Source organism: Lepidochelys kempii, chromosome 3 (assembly GCF_965140285.1).
Source record: "Lepidochelys kempii isolate rLepKem1 chromosome 3, rLepKem1.hap1, whole genome shotgun sequence".
Classification (NCBI taxonomy): domain Eukaryota; kingdom Metazoa; phylum Chordata; order Testudines; family Cheloniidae; genus Lepidochelys; species Lepidochelys kempii.
The window spans coordinates 154,508,081-154,524,017 of NC_136382.1; positions in this window are offsets into that span (position 1 = coordinate 154,508,081).

Sequence of the window (15,937 nt, forward strand, 5' to 3'; positions counted from 1 at the left end):
TGAAACATTATGCAAATCTGGGAGGCGGGAGTCCTGTGGAAAACATAGTCTGAGATCATGTAATTAAAAAGACTATCACAGTACACAGCATACAAACAAGGGGTCTGAATTAAGATAGCAGAGGCAACCATAATTGTGGTAATTCCTTACTTGTGAGTGCTTAACTTTGCAACCATAACATTCTTTTAATGTAGTTTTGTGCGTGTGTGTGTGCGTGTGTAATTTCCTAGGTTTTAGAAGAAAGCAAGTTGGAAAAACAGAAATTCTATCACGTGGAACATTATTGACTCCCACCTGGTTCATCAGCAGAGTCAGAACCTTGAGATGCACAACACAGACCTTGACCACTTGAGTTAACAGAATAACTAATAGCAATAGTGAGTTGTCATCCCCCGGTATGTGCCAATCATTAGAAGAGATGAGGCTTGCTTTTTGTCAGTGGATTTCGCAGCTATTTGCTGGCAGCAGAGGAATATTGAGACTTGGGAATTCTGAGTTTTAGTCTAGGTTAGATGAGGAGTGATCTCTAGTAGTTACATACGTGTTCTGCTCTTGGCTTTTCCAGTCTGCCCTTGCACCAGTATTCCCATCACCACTTGATTCCACATGGCAGTCCCAGTTTCCCCCCTTCAGTTCCACATCCTAGATCCCGCTCCATCCTACTACCAGCTTTTCATCCTAGTCCCCCATCCTCCCTTGGCTCCTCCTCCCAGTCTCTGTCCCCCAGCCCCTTTCCCAGTTTCTCACCTCTCCATTTGCCCAGTCCTGGCTCCTCACTTCTCAACATTCCAGTCAGGTTACTTCGTCTTTCTCCTCTATGCTGCCTGGGCAGCAACAAGAAGAGCCTTGAAAGCACAGGAGAAATAGTTTCCCAGCTCTCCGTTCTGATGCCACAGTGGGCCCTGACTGCCATTCCCGGTTCAGCTCCTGCTTCCCTGGGCTGGAGCAGACGCAGTGCGGATCAAATCTTCAGAGAATTCCATTGCCAAACTCTAGCAACTCTCCCCTGTGTGTGTGCAAATTGAGATTTTCAGAGGCTCATAACATGGCCACATTTGGGTGGATTATCACACAGGTGGCAAAAGGTGGCAGGGGGTCACCCCTCTATACCAAATTTCAACCCCCTCTTCCAAAGCATAGGGACACTAAAGCTTCTCAACAAAAGGGCTGAAAGGGAGGGGGGTATCAAAGACAAAATCATGTTTTTTCCCTAATGTCATTCTATGAGATGATTGAAATGTTGTTACCAAAAGTTTCCAAAAATATTCAGCTTGCGGCAGACACACGGCATGGGAAATTTCAGTTCCAGTTTGGCAAATGTATAAGCATCTAAATATGGGTCTTATGGAACATGGCAGGCAACCTTAGCTACCTGCATCACTTATAATTTTAAAAAAGCACAAGCAAATACAGTATCCCTTAGTGCCTGTATCTTTGTCTTCCCAGAAATTTCTCATTGGCTGGATTCCCCAGCAATACAAGTACCTGCAGCTGACTGGATTTGTCCTCACCCTTCAGTGACAGGTAGAAAACAATGTGCTTGAGGGGAATGAGGACAAGCTCGGAAGCCAGGAGCTAAAGGGCCCCAAATCTGGGGATGCTACTGACTCCTTCGGTGGCCTGGGGCAAGTTACTTCCCTTGTGTGTGCCTCAGGAGCCACTGTCTGAAAAATGGGGCTATTGCCAATTTGTCAGAAGAGTTGTATTAGCTAATTACTGTTTGCACAGGGCTATTGATAGGTACAGCTCGAAGCACTGTTATTCAGGCTGCACTGGTTGGTATTTCAGGACACTGCAAGGCCGGTTTAACCATCAGCCTATTCTCTATGCAACTTTGGTATAGGTAGTAATAGATCTATTGCACTGGTTACATGTACTTTGGGGAGCAATACTAGACTTGTGGCAATCAGAGATGGAAAAGCCCTATCGGCCCTTCCTGCTTTGGTTTTGTGGGTCATCCTAGTGCTGCAGTAGCAATGGGTAGAGTATGGCGCTGGGGAAAGCAAACAACTGCCTGGGACAGCGAGCAGGGAGTGCCCTGAGAGAGAGTACAAACCTCAGGGATGAAAGTAATAAGTCGACATGAAAGGGGAGACTGGACACCGAGGTTCATATCAGGCCCGGCCTATGCTTGGGAATAGCCCCAACTCAGCAATTAATGGCCAACCATCAGCGTTGCTGCCCGTAATGGTGCTGACCTCTCTGTGTAGACATGGGGATGCAGGAGTTTACACCAGCTGGGCTAATGGAAGCTCACTCCAGCTTCATGTAGGAGACAGCAGCTGAGCTTCTGTGCCAGTTGCAGAATTAGAGCTATTCCTGAATGCAGACATGGCCTAGGACAGGCAATCCACAGAGGCTAGCATTTCTCTCTCCAAAGCAAGGCTGGACTGGGCACAAGGGGGCATGGCCCATAGCCCACCTTCAGAGCTTAGACTGAAGCAGAAGGGAGCCTACCTTGCCCCACAAGTGTCGTTCTAGCCTGTGTTCCCCCAGCACTCTTGAAGACCCCTGCCTCTGACAGTTCCACCTGGAACAGGTCACCTCCACCTCCCTGTACTCCATATCTGTGCCTATTCAGCCCTAGTGGGGGCTGCCTAATTTGCATACAGTATGTCTGGCTGCCTTCCAGACCACCAGAAGTGCTCATCCAGAAGAGCTGCCAGCAGCCACCTGACAAGCCGCACACACCTGTATAGCCCATCTCCTCAGGCTGCATTGATTAAGCACCTCTGTTCTTATTAGCACAGTGCAAGAGGTTCATTCATCTTAGTTTCTTGCTGACAAGCACCGACTCCTGTGATTTGCCTCCTATTTACAAAGAGAAAATGCCTTTCACTCTGTGCAACGGCTAAGCCCCTTTCCTTCACACCAGCTCGCAGGAAAAACGGGTCCTGACGTTCACCACGGGGGCCCGTCTGGCAGCAACATTGTATCTGCACAGAGACACGTGTGCTAATAAACACATCACTGGGCACATGAGTGCTTATAATTGCTCTGCTTAACAAAAAAGCTGTCTAAATTACACAGCCCCTTTGATGGTTAAAATGCACCAGGTCTGCCTTTGGGTGAAGGGCATGTCGACAAATGGCGGGCCTGGATTTCTACTGAGTCTTTCTGCATAACTAGTACACAGACCCAGACTCTAAGTGGATCCTCACAAAGCCCACCTAGTCTTCCAAGGTGATTTGATTTATTTTACTTTACTGCTTTAAATGGCGATAGGGAAATTTACTTCATCAGACTGAATGCTGTTCAGTTAAACAGGCAAGTTGCAAAATGGCCTCTTCAAACACCTCAAAATATTTCACAGTCTCCTTGGATATGAAATGTGGAGCTGTGGGATTCCTGGGCAATGCCGTTTGAATGATAATTCCAGCAGGAAATTCAGCTTGAGGACAGGAAGATCAGAGCTGCTGCCAGGGACACTGGGAGCTGTGGCTAGAGGTAGAGAAGGACTGGAGCCTCCCACTGGTTTTTATAGATAAGAAATGTCTATGCTCTGTAGATCTACATGCTGAACCAAAAATAAAAACTGCCCAGACAGAAAGCAGAACTCAGATTTTCCTCTCTCTTGATAAGAGTCATCATGCTGACAATACGGCTGCTTCCAGAGTGATTCTATCTATAGAGGTTATTCAAAGAAATAACTTAGTGACTTGGGTGGCAGTTCAGCAGAGCACTAAAGCATGTGCTTAATTCCATCCCTGTTTAGCAACGGTCTTCAGCCTGGACATGAGCGGAAGCTATACAGATGTGGAAGAACTACTAAGTAAGGATGAAGAACAGGAGGACTTGTGGCACCTTAGAGACTAACCCATTTATTTGAGCATGAGCTTTCGTGAGCTACAGCTCACTTCATCGGAAGTAGCTCACGAAAGCTTATGCTCAAATAAATGGGTTAGTCTCTAAGGTGCCACAAGTACTCCTTTTCTTTTTGTGAATACAGACTAACACGGCTGCTACTCTGAAACCTAAGTAAGGATGGAATTAAGCTTGTGCTTTGATGTTTTGCTGGACGAGGACCACAGTCACATTTTACAGTATATATTTATTACCTCCTCAGATGGGAACATCTTGTTATCACGTAAGTAACTTTGAATGCTATAGACTTGTGAGGGCTGTGAGTGTGTGGGTTCTACTGAATTTATGTGTTCAAAAAAAAAAAAACCCTTAAGAAAAGAAAGTTCCTGCTCCAGATGACTTTTTAACAAGGACAGTTCTGCTGTTCGCGACAAAGCAAATAAATATTGGGGAAATGAAACACTGAAAGTGACTCACGCAGCTGTAGAGTCGGTGAGTGGAACTTTTGGTTTGTCTAGTGTGTTGCCTATTGACAAGCAATTTCACTTACAGGGACTCTGCCACTCCGACACAGTCTGACAAGTGAGTGTTATCTCAGTAAATCAGACCTTGCACCCAATTCTCCAGCAGACTGGGGAGGCTTTTCCTTCCTCTCTGTGGCTCATGCAGTCTCTAGAAACTTTAGCGCAAGTTCACTGACAGCTGGTTCAGATACCACTTTAAAGTTCTTAATTATGTGCATTCATCTTGTTTATTGACCCACTTGACACAGCCAGCTAGACTACTTTGTATTCTACCATCAGAAATTTCCTGCTTAGGAAGAACTATTTGCAGATATATCCCCAGGTCTAAGGAAGACAATAACACACATTTCTGTAGTCAGTAGATATGCAATTCAATTTCAAAAACACAGGGAATGGATCCATTGGGATGGCACTGTTCCCCTTCATGCACCAGCTCCTATTCTGTGGTATGTGAGAGTCTGTTTGCCTGGGAGAGATGGGTGTGAGACTGCATGTCAGGGCACGATGTGTTCGTTCAATGTGCACATGCCATTAGTCAAGACATTTGTGATAAGCAACATAATTGTGTTTGGTTAGTAAATCTGGGAAATAACTGCAGTGGTTTTCATCAGCTCCTGATGAGTCAAGACCTGTGGTTAGTTTAGTAATTAACCTTGGGAGCCGTTCCAGTCACCCAGATGCACACATTAAGGCTTGAGTAGATGCATATCAAAAAGAGGATAAATATGTAATCAGGAATCTTTTGAGGCATATAATTTACCCCGTTACAGCATTATACTTTGGTGCAAGTTTTAGATTATTTAGCTATGTGTATTATTAACCCTCCAGACCTTTCTGTCTTAGCCCTGGTCTACACTAGGACTTTAGGTCGAATTTAGCAGCGTTAAATCGATGTAAACCTGCACCCGTCCACATGATGAAGCCCTTTATTTTGACTTAAAGGGCTCTTAAAATCGATTTCCTTACTCCACCCCTGACAAGTGGATTAGCGCTTAAATCGGCCTTGCCAGGTCGAATTTGGGGTACTGTGGACACAATTTGACAGTATTGGCCTCCGGGAGCTATCCCAGAGTGCTCCATTGTGACTGCTCTGGACAGCACTCTCAACTCAGATGCACGATTGTTTGACGTTGCTCTGACGCAGGGAGGGGCGACTGACAACACGGCTTACAGGGTTGGCTTACAGGGAGTTAAAATCAACAAAGGGGGTGGCTTTACATCAAGGAGTATTTCAGGCAGGACTTCACGGAGGGTTCCAATAAGAAATGGTGCACCTAAGTAATTGTTCTTATTGGAACAAGGAGGTTAGTCTGGCCTCTCATTGATACATGGCTAGATCTACCTTGCTGCACCTTCTCTGTGAGTGACTGCAGAGTGACCTAGAGGAATGAGTCCCCTAGACCGGGGCCGGGGGGAGTTTGCAAATGAGTACAAAACAAATCTGATCTATTTCTTGTTTTGATATACTCCATCTATCTTTTACATCTTTGGCTGGCAGCAGACGGTGCAGAAGGACTGCATGCCATCCACATCTCATGGCTGCTCGGCAGAAGATGGTACAATAGGACTGCTAGCCATCCTCATCTCTTGCCTGCCCAGCAGAAGATGATGCAATAGGACTGCTAGCAATCCGTATCGCCTGCCTGCTCACCATAAGATGGTTCAATAGGACTGACTGCAGGACTAAAGAGAATGACCTGATCAGATCACTCCAAATTTAGTCCCTGCGCCCATGTCTGCCCAGGCGCTCCTGATCGACCTCACAGAGGCGACCAGGAGCACCTCGGACATGACGATGACGGCTACCAGTCCTATTGCACTGTCTGCTGCCACAAGGCAATGGGTTGCTGCTGCTGTGTAGCAATGCAGTACCGCGTCTGCCAGCACCCAGGAGACGTACGGTGACGGTGAGCTGAGCGGGCTCCATGCTTGCCGTGATATGGCGTCTGCACAGGTAACTCAGGAAAAAAGGCACGAAACGATTGTCTGCCCTTGCTTTCACGGAGGGAGGGAGGGAACGGGGGCCTGACGATATGTACCCAGAACGACCCGCAACAATGTTTTAGCCCCATCAGGCATTGGGATCTCAACCCAGAATTCCAATAGGCAGCGGAGACTGCGGGAACTGTGGGATAGCTACCCACAGTGCAAAACTCCGGAAGTCGACTCTAGCCTCGGTACTGTGGAAGCACTCCGCCGAGTTAATGAACTTAGAGCATTTTTTGTGGGGACACACACACTCGAATATATAAAACCGATTTCTAAAAAACCGACTTCTATAAATTCGACCTTATTCCGTTGTGTAGACATACCCTCAGTCATGAAGATAAATGTTGCAGCAGACCTAAGCTGTCATCTTTCACTTTCTTTCACGTACACACACATTTGTGCACCTCATTAGGTTATGAAACTACGTATGCATGCTGGAGTATCAGTGTGTATACAAATAACCAGCAAGTAAGATGCATGACTAGCCATTTGCATGTGCAAATATGAATTTTATGGACACACTCGGGGTAATTGTGTATGCAAATTAGCTGGGAGGTTCTGCTTGCATTTCTGAGTGTAGCCTGGGACTTGGACTTTTGCCTGTGTGTTACCTGTGTTTTGATCGTTAACATCCAGTGACTCTAAAGTCAAAGGTGAAGAGCACAAACGTACTGAGCGTCTAAGGGAAATGAATTTTCCAGTAACATATGGCTTGATCTTCAAATCCCAATGGGCTGGGAGGTGTTTCCATCAGATAGTTCACACAAGCGGGAATGTCCACAGCAGCCTTTTCATTTCAATCAAACCTATTCCTTTCGCTTTGATGGAAGTGGCTAAATCTGCTACTCATATAACTACCCTGATCCATTTCCCAACTTGCATAGCACAGGGTAGTGTTGCTGTCAATAACAATGCCAGAATAACACAGTGCTTTGTATTTGTCCTGTGTTATCACTTGGCTTAGACATTCTTATTCTGTTTCTTTCCAAATTTTAGAGTAACAGCCGTGTTAGTCTGTATTCGCAAAAAGAAAAGGAGTACTTGTGGCACCTTAGAGACTAACCAATTTATTTGAGCATGAGCTTTCGTGAGCTACAGCATCCGATGAAGTGAGCTGTAGCTCACGAAAGCTCATGCTCAAATAAATTGGTTAGTCTCTAAGGTGCCACAAGTACTCCTTTTCTTTTTCCAAATTTTGTATCCTTCCATATTAATGGTCAATATTTTATAGAATAAGTCATCAAAACTGAGGTAAGCAAATGCTGCAAGGTGTGGTATTTATTTTACTCACATTAAACAGAGGTTCAAATTAACCAATTTCTTCATGTTGGTTTCTTAAATAGATCGACAGATAGATATTGCTCTATCTGTTATCTCTTTCCCCATCTCTTTGCCTACTTCTTTTTCTATCTAGTACTTGTCTGTGTGTGTATGGTATTTACAATAATCTTTGAATTATACCTTCCTCTGTTATATCTGACACCTTGATTTGATCAACAAGCCGATTGCTATAGCAACTCCACCAATCAGTCTTTACTTGAAGTCACCAAAAGAATAATATCAACTATTCTCTCTAGTCTGAGTTTGAAGTATAAATTCCAGGCTAATGTTCAGTTTCAATTTAAAGAGAGTACTCCACAATCAGTCAGAAGCCCTCCCCGTCACCTAAAAACATTATGAGAATTTCACTCAGTAATTCCTGCATCAAGCCCAAGCGCTTGCATTTAAAAACAGAACAGGGAGGAGATTGTGCAGTTAGTATGGGGGCTGGAAAGGGAGTTAAGGGCTTTGTATGACTTACCATCTGGAAACAAAAAATAGATTTGCTTATGAGGCCTTTCAGGGGAAGGAGCAGTGACGGTGTTACCAACTCACGTGATTTCATCATGAGTCTTACAATATTTGGTGTATTTCTTCAAGCCCCAACTCCTGGAGTCATGTGATTTCATGGGAATCTCAGCTTTCTTTTTCTTCTTTTTCTTTTAAAGTACCTTTTTAGCTCTGATGGGTGTGGAGGAAAATGTGACCTAAGTGTGCCCTAAAAGCTCACAAACCAGAAGGCCAATACAAATAATTCAACATTAATTTTCATGTTTATTTTTCATCTGATTATTTTTAAGCCAATCTCATGATTTTGAGGGGCCTGACATATTTTTTTTCCATGGTTGGGGGTCAGCCATACTGAGTAATGACAGGACCCATACTAGTGCTCATGCTAGTCCTCTCACTATCTCCCCCATCTGTGTGATGCCATCCAACCTGGGTGTTTAATGTATTAACCCCTTTGTGCCCTCATTATGTTCTCCTTCCCCACTGCTTGGCAAATCCTCTTAACCCTCTCCTCAAAGCCCTGAGCCCTAACTCCAAATCTTGCCTTATTTCAGGCTGCTTCTCCCTGTATCTTCAGTCCAACTCCTGCATTTTGTTCTTTTTCCCTGCCACCTCCCAAATCTCCTCAATCAAAATGTTCCTAGTATACACAAAGGTCTAAGAGGCAGTCATTGGAGGTGCTGCTTTGTGAAGCTCACAGCAGCACACTGGGAATTGAGGGCACAGCTGGGAAGCCCCTGGATTAACCAGATGGCCCGATATTTCATTGTATCCCAGTTTCAGTTGACCCATCAGGGATCTGGGACCTTGCTTCTCAAAACTGGGACAAACCTGGTCAACTGGAACTTCTGGTCACCATAGTTAGGGTACAGCAAGGCTCAGAAGGGTTTCATCAGCTAGTAGGAGGCCAGGGAGAGCTTTGACAACTGGGACAGGGCTGGGTGCCTATGGCTTTCCTCCCAAGAAGGGGGATTACAGCCTCCCTCTGGGTGGGAGTGGTCCTCATTGTGTGCTGGAGAGGGGCTGGCAGAGCTTTTGACAGGGGAAAAGATTCAGGAAAAACAATGGGTACAGCTGCCATCTTCAGCCATTTCTTGATACTAACCTCATCAAAGACTCTAAAATTCATGGATTTCAAGGTTTATAGGGACCATTGTGATCATCTAGTCTGACCTCCTGAATAGGACAGGCCAGAGAATTTCACTCAGTAATTCCTGCATCAAGCTCAAGCGCTTGCATTTAAACAACAGCTTTTTAAAACTCTCCCACCTCCATTATTTTTCCTTTAATTTCTGCCTCTGCATTTCTGGGATCACACTGGGACTGGATATTCCAAAATACCACATGAAAAGTTGTCCTCACTGTATTGTCTGGTTTCAGAGTAACAGCCGTGTTAGTCTGTATTCGCAAAAAGAAAAGGAGTACTTGTGGCACCTTAGAGACTAACCAATTTATTTGAGCATGAGCTTTCGTGAGTTACAGCTCACTTCATCGGATGCATCGGATGAAGTGAGCTGTAGCTCACGAAAGCTCATGCTCAAATAAATTGGTTAGTCTCTAAGGTGCCACAAGTACTCCTTTTCTTTTTGTATTGTCTGGCTAGATCTGAAACAAGTGGCACTGGAAATCTCATGAGGAGGTCTGCTCGGATCTTAAAATTTCTGGCCCAGCAGCACAAATTCACAACAATTAAATTATTCAGTGAATTTCACTCGTTGTCCAAGGGCAGCTTGGGAAATTTTCAGATTTATTCGTTATTCACAATTTTCTGGGGTTTCTTTAATGCTGATTTGAGGTTGGCAGCTCATTCCAACTGTGTATATTACACAGTTAAATATACACTTTTCAGTTCACACCCTAACTTCTGTAATCCCATCTCAGGGGTGATAGTAAGGCTGGAGAAATTATGAAGCTTAATTCACTAATTCATTTAATGTTTGAAAGGCACTCTGGGGATCCACCTACTGGAAGTACAAAGTCATATTATCAAGGAGATGGGTTTGGGGATGGGGAGATCGGTTGTTTTGTTTTGTTTTTGCAAATAGGGTATAATTCACTCTGCATAAGGCCTATTACTGATTCCTCTGTCCGGGTTGTCTGCAGGGATTGAACCTCTGGATCTAAAAACACAAGCTGCTACTGTTTGAGCTTAAGGGTCAGTTCTACTAACTTGGAGACTGTAACACTCATAAACCTTTTTACATGAGCCAACCACTAGAGGGGGACAAAGCCACACTTGGCCAGTATGCACCAAATAAATCCTCAAAATGTGGTTTAAGTGGTTCATAGACTCAAATGTGGATCCTCTGGATAGGGGGAATAATTTCAGAATGTTGCATTCACTTACACAAGGCAACCCTATCACTCCTACCTCACTGAACTCCAACAAAGGCGCTAATATTAATCTTTCAAATTCCATTGGCACCTAGAAAATAGCAAGAGGGGATAAGCATCAATTACTCCTCCCCGCCATACACACACACTTCCCACCACTGCTCTCTCCCCCCACCCTCCATTAATTTAAATTAATTAATTAGTACAATCATACCGCAGTCTGCTCTTGATTTTCTGATTAATAGCATGATTAGCCAGTGCTGAGTCAGTAATAAACTGCTGCAGTTCTCATTCCTGCTGGCTCCTGAAGAGCCACTTTATCAAGTGCTGTTGTTTTTGCCATTCCCCCAGCTACATCCCCAGAGCCAAGGAGGAATCTGGGCATCTAGCTGTTCTGCACACTCTTGGATGGGTTCGACTAGCACAAATTTATATTTATAAGTACATTTAATAAAACCCACGGAAACTTTTGTTCCTTTGGGGTCCATTTCTGATTTCATAAGCAAGGCCCCCTGATATGGCACATCCAGACCTTCTCTCAAAATTCTGGGCACCCATAACACATCGAGTTCATGACTGTGACACAAGCATATTTCTTCCATTCACTTTTCCTAATGGATGGACAGTTAGATTGCAGAGACAGAAGTCTGATCTGTAAAACAGCAAAGGCAGCACAAGTGAAATTATCCCCCATATTGACTCATTATTTATTGCACTTCCGGCTTGACCACAGTATAAATGAAGGCAGCAAAGATATTTGGCATTTCAATGTACTGGGCACTGCACAAACCCAGGAAGACAATATCCCTGCCCGAAAGAGCTTGCAAATGAATCTGAAGCAAGACAGGAGAATAATAGGTGGAAACAGCTAAGGGTGGATAAGGGTTACGATAATCAGATTAGTCAAGTGGATGAGTTTTCTATGTGCACAACTTGACCTGCTGTTGCAGCTTGAGCATGGAAGGGCAACTTCTAGCTTTGGAAGGTGAGCTCACTCTCCATGCCCTTTCCGTCCCTGGGCTTTCAACTGGGCCTGCCAGCAAGGGTAACAATTAATGCCATTGCTAATGGTGTGGTATGCACCTTGGGTTTCAGTTCATCATCTTTGCAACTTGTAGCCTAACAACTATAAGATACAAAGAACTTCCTGTCACCATCAGACTGGGCTAAATCTGAATGGGCAACTTTCAAAGCCAAAGGCTCTGTATGCTGTTATTAATCAGTCTCCTGAAGTGTCCACTGCCATGGACAATGATCCTTTTCTGTGGTCATGGCTTGCAAACTCTCATTTACAAAATGGCTCGCGCATAAAGTCTGCCAGAAGGTTCAATAAAGAAATCTGTCATGGCCCAGCTTCTGGACCACGGCATATGGAATACAAGATCAGATTCATTAGTTCCCAAGCCTTCAGTGGGTTCCCCTCTACCCTCTTTAGCAGGAAAAAATATGACACGATTATGTAAAATAAAATCAAAACATCAATGTTGATTAATAAAAGTAATTTCAAGAAGCTGCGCCAAAGAGTATTCAATTGCAAATTCATTTCCCCTGCTTAATTGTCTGAGAATGTCTGCGCGATGGTATGGGAATATGAATGTCTTGCCATTTCAGTCCTGGGCAAACCTATCCTTTCTGACAGCAAATGCCCTCGACTAGCCTTGGTCTGGAGGAGGCATCTGACAGGGAATGGAAAGAGGCTGTGGACACTCTATGTGAAAAATGTTCTTGGGCAGTGACAAAACTCTTCAGAGAGAGAGCATTCTCATTTCCTCTTCATATCCTGCTGAGATGGCTGCAGCCTCAGATGGTGGAGTTGAAGGAGGCTTTGTTCCTCCCGTAAGGTCTTTGGATCTGATGGGAAAGGAGTCTGTCTGCTTGGAGGGCGAGGCAGAAGTTACTGTGCACAGACTGATGGGTCCTGTGGCACAATCAGTCAATGTCACAAATAGGATGACCAGACAACAAGTGTGAGAAATTGGGACAGGGGGTGGGAGCTACATAAGAAAAAGATGCAAAAATCGGGACTGTCCCTATAAAATCAGGACATCTGGTCACCCTAGTCATGAAGCTTGTGCCTGTGACACCTGCGGGGCTTATGCCTGCAGGCTGAAGAGACCTGTGGGGAAGCTGACTTGGGCGGGGAAGAATTTGAGGTGAAGGGGCAGGCAATCGGAGGGCACATTCAAAAGGAAAAAGGTGCTTTGCAGTTCCCTGTGGTTGGGAAACAGCTGCCAGAGGGAGCCTTGGGTATGGAGGAGGTTGAAGTAGATCCCCTTATGTAACGATACTGGTTCTGGCGGGACCCAACTGAGAGAGCCAATTCAGGACAAATTGCTGAAAGCAGGGCAATTATAGCCCAAGGCTGGGGTTTCTATGCACATCAAGGCAAACCAAACCAGCCAGACAGATTTCAGAGTAACAGCCGTGTTAGTCTGTATTCGCAAAAAGAAAAGGAGTACTTGTGGCACCTTAGAGACTAACCAATTTATTAGAGCATAAGCTTTCGTGAGCTACAGCTCACTTCATCAGATGCATATCGTGGAAACTGCAGCAGACTTTATATATACACAGAGAATATGAACCAATACCTCCTCCCACCCCACTGTCCTGCTGGTAATAGCTTATCTAAAGTGATCATCAGGTGGGCCATTTCCAGCACAAATCCAGGTTTTCTCACCCTCCACCCCCCCACACAAATTCACTCTCCTGCTGGTGATAGCCCATCCAAAGTGACAACTCTTTACACAATGTGCATGACAATCAAGTTGGGCTATTTCCTGCACAAATCCAGGTTTTCTCACATCCCCCCCACCCCCATACACACACAAACTCACTCTCCTGCTGGTAATAGTTCATCCAAACTGACCACTCTTCAAGTTTAAATCCAAGTTAAACCAGAACATCGGGGGGGTAGGAAAAAACAAGAGGAAACAGGCTACCTTGCATAATGACTTAGCCACTCCAAGTCTCTATTTAAGCCTAAATTAATAGTATTAATTTAATTAATTTAATTAATAGCCAGACAGAGAGGACTTTGGTTTTACCCCACTGGCTAACCATAAGTCACACAAGCAATTCCCTTAGACACTTCAGTTTCCCAGTATCCCCACCAGTGCCACTCATTATGGGGACAAATGGTTATGAAAACCAATACCCCAGTAAAAGAAAAACAGTTCTTTCGATCCCAAAGGACCAAGCCCCAGACCCAGGTCAATATACAAACCAGATCTTACCCACAAATCACGCTGTTGCCAAAAGGTTTATTCATAAAAGGAAAAAGATATTGATGAGAGCTTGAATTGGTTAAATGGAATCAATTAGATACAGTAATGGCAAAGTTCTTGGTTCAGGCTTGTAACAGGATAGAATAAACTGCAGGTTCAAATCAAGTCTTTGGAGTGCATCCACAGCTGGGATGGGTCATCAATCCTCTGTTTAGAGTTTCCGTTTGTAGCAAAGTCCCTCCAGAGATAAGAAGCAGGATTGAAGACAAGATGGAGGAGCTGCAGCAGCTTTCTATATTCTCTTGCCATGTGGTCTTTCTTTCTTTGTTCCAAAGACAAGCTGTCCATCACATGGCATGGAAAAACCTCAGAGTTCTGGCCATAGGCATGTCCCTGCATACCTTGCTGAGTCACAAGGCGTGTCTGCCTTCTCTCAATGGGTCAATTGTACAGCTGATGGTCCTTAATGGGCCATCAAGCAGGCTAGGCAGAGCTGACACCAATTTGTCTGGGGTGTCACCCAGAAGCACAGCATAAGTTTGAAATACAGACAGTATAGAGCCAATATTCATAACTTCAACTATAAAAATTATACACATATACAGATAGCATAATTATAACCAGCAAACCATAACCTTGTCTTAGAAGCCTTATTTGACCCCCTTTATACAAGATTTGGTGTCACTACAGGACTTTGGTTGCAACAATTATCTATGTGGTCCCAGTTCATGTCAATAACGTCATACCTTACTCTGGAAATGGTTTGCAAGGCATGTTCTCCATTTCCAGCTCTGCATGTGGCCCTGAGGAGGGCAGGAACGCTGTGGAGCTTTGCCACACTCAGGCTGTATCAGTAACGTAGGGGTAATGAGCAGTTTAGCAGCCACACCTGTGTCTCCCCCTTCCCCTGTAGTTGGAAAGAGGGGCAGTACTGTAGTCGCCTCTGTTGCAGGGGCTCCATTCACTTTAGGGGACTCCACTCAGGGGATTACTGAGGGCACGAGTCGAGCAGAGGGAATAGTGGCCCAACAGAGGCATTTTTAAAAATCTGAAGTGGGGTCTTTTGTCTTTCTTGACCCTGAGGTTCCCAGCACACAAAGGGAAGCCCCAGTGCTGATCAGGGAGCACAAAGGCCTGTTGTGAGTGAGCAGCTGAGGAACAGTGACAATAAGGAGGAACCTGAGGTGTCTGTTTTCAGCCATGGATCTCATGAGGCGTTGCCTAGGAAGAAATCCTATGCAACAACCACATACCACACAACAGAACCACTAACCCAGGAACTTATCCTTGCAACAAAGCCCGTTGCCAATTGTGCCCACATATCTATTCAGGGGACACCATCACAGGGCCTAATAACATCAGCCACACTATCAGAGGCTCGTTCACCTGCACATCCACCAATGTGATCTATGCCATCATGTGCCAGCAATGCCCCTCTGCCATGTACATTGGTCAAACTGGACAGTCTCTACGTAAAAGAATAAATGGACACAAATCAGATGTCAAGAATTATAACATTCATAAACCAGTCGGAGAACACTTCAATCTCTCTGGTCACGCAATCACAGACATGAAGGTCGCTATCTTAAAACAAAAAAACTTCAAATCCAGACTCCAGCGAGAAACTGCTGAATTGGAATTCATTTGCAAATTGGATACTATTAATTTAGGCTTAAATAGAGACTGGGAGTGGCTAAGTCATTATGCAAGGTAGCCTGTTTCCTCTTGTTTTTTCCTACCCCCCCCCCCCCCCCAGATGTTCTGGTTTAACTTGGATTTAAACCTGGAGAATGGTCAGTTTAGATGAGCTATTACCAGCAGGAGAGTGAGTTTGTGTGTGTATGGGGGTGGGGGGGATGTGAGAAAACCTTGATCTATGCAGGAAATAGCCCGACTTGATTATGTAAAGAGTTGTCACTTTGGATGGGCTAGCACCAGCAGGAGAGTGAATTTGTGTGGGGGGGTGGAGGGTGAGAAAACCTGGATTTGTGCTGGAAATGGCCCACCTGTTGATCACTTTAGATAAGCTATTACCAGCAGGACAGTGGGGTGGGAGGAGGTATTGTTTCATGATTTCTGTGTGTATATAAAGTCTGCTGCAGTTTCCACGGTAAACATCTGATGAAGTGAGCTGTAGCTCACGAAAGCTCATGCTCAAATAAATTGGTTAGTCTCTAAGGTGCCACAAGTACTCCTTTTCTTTTTGCGAATACAGACTAACACGGCTGTTCC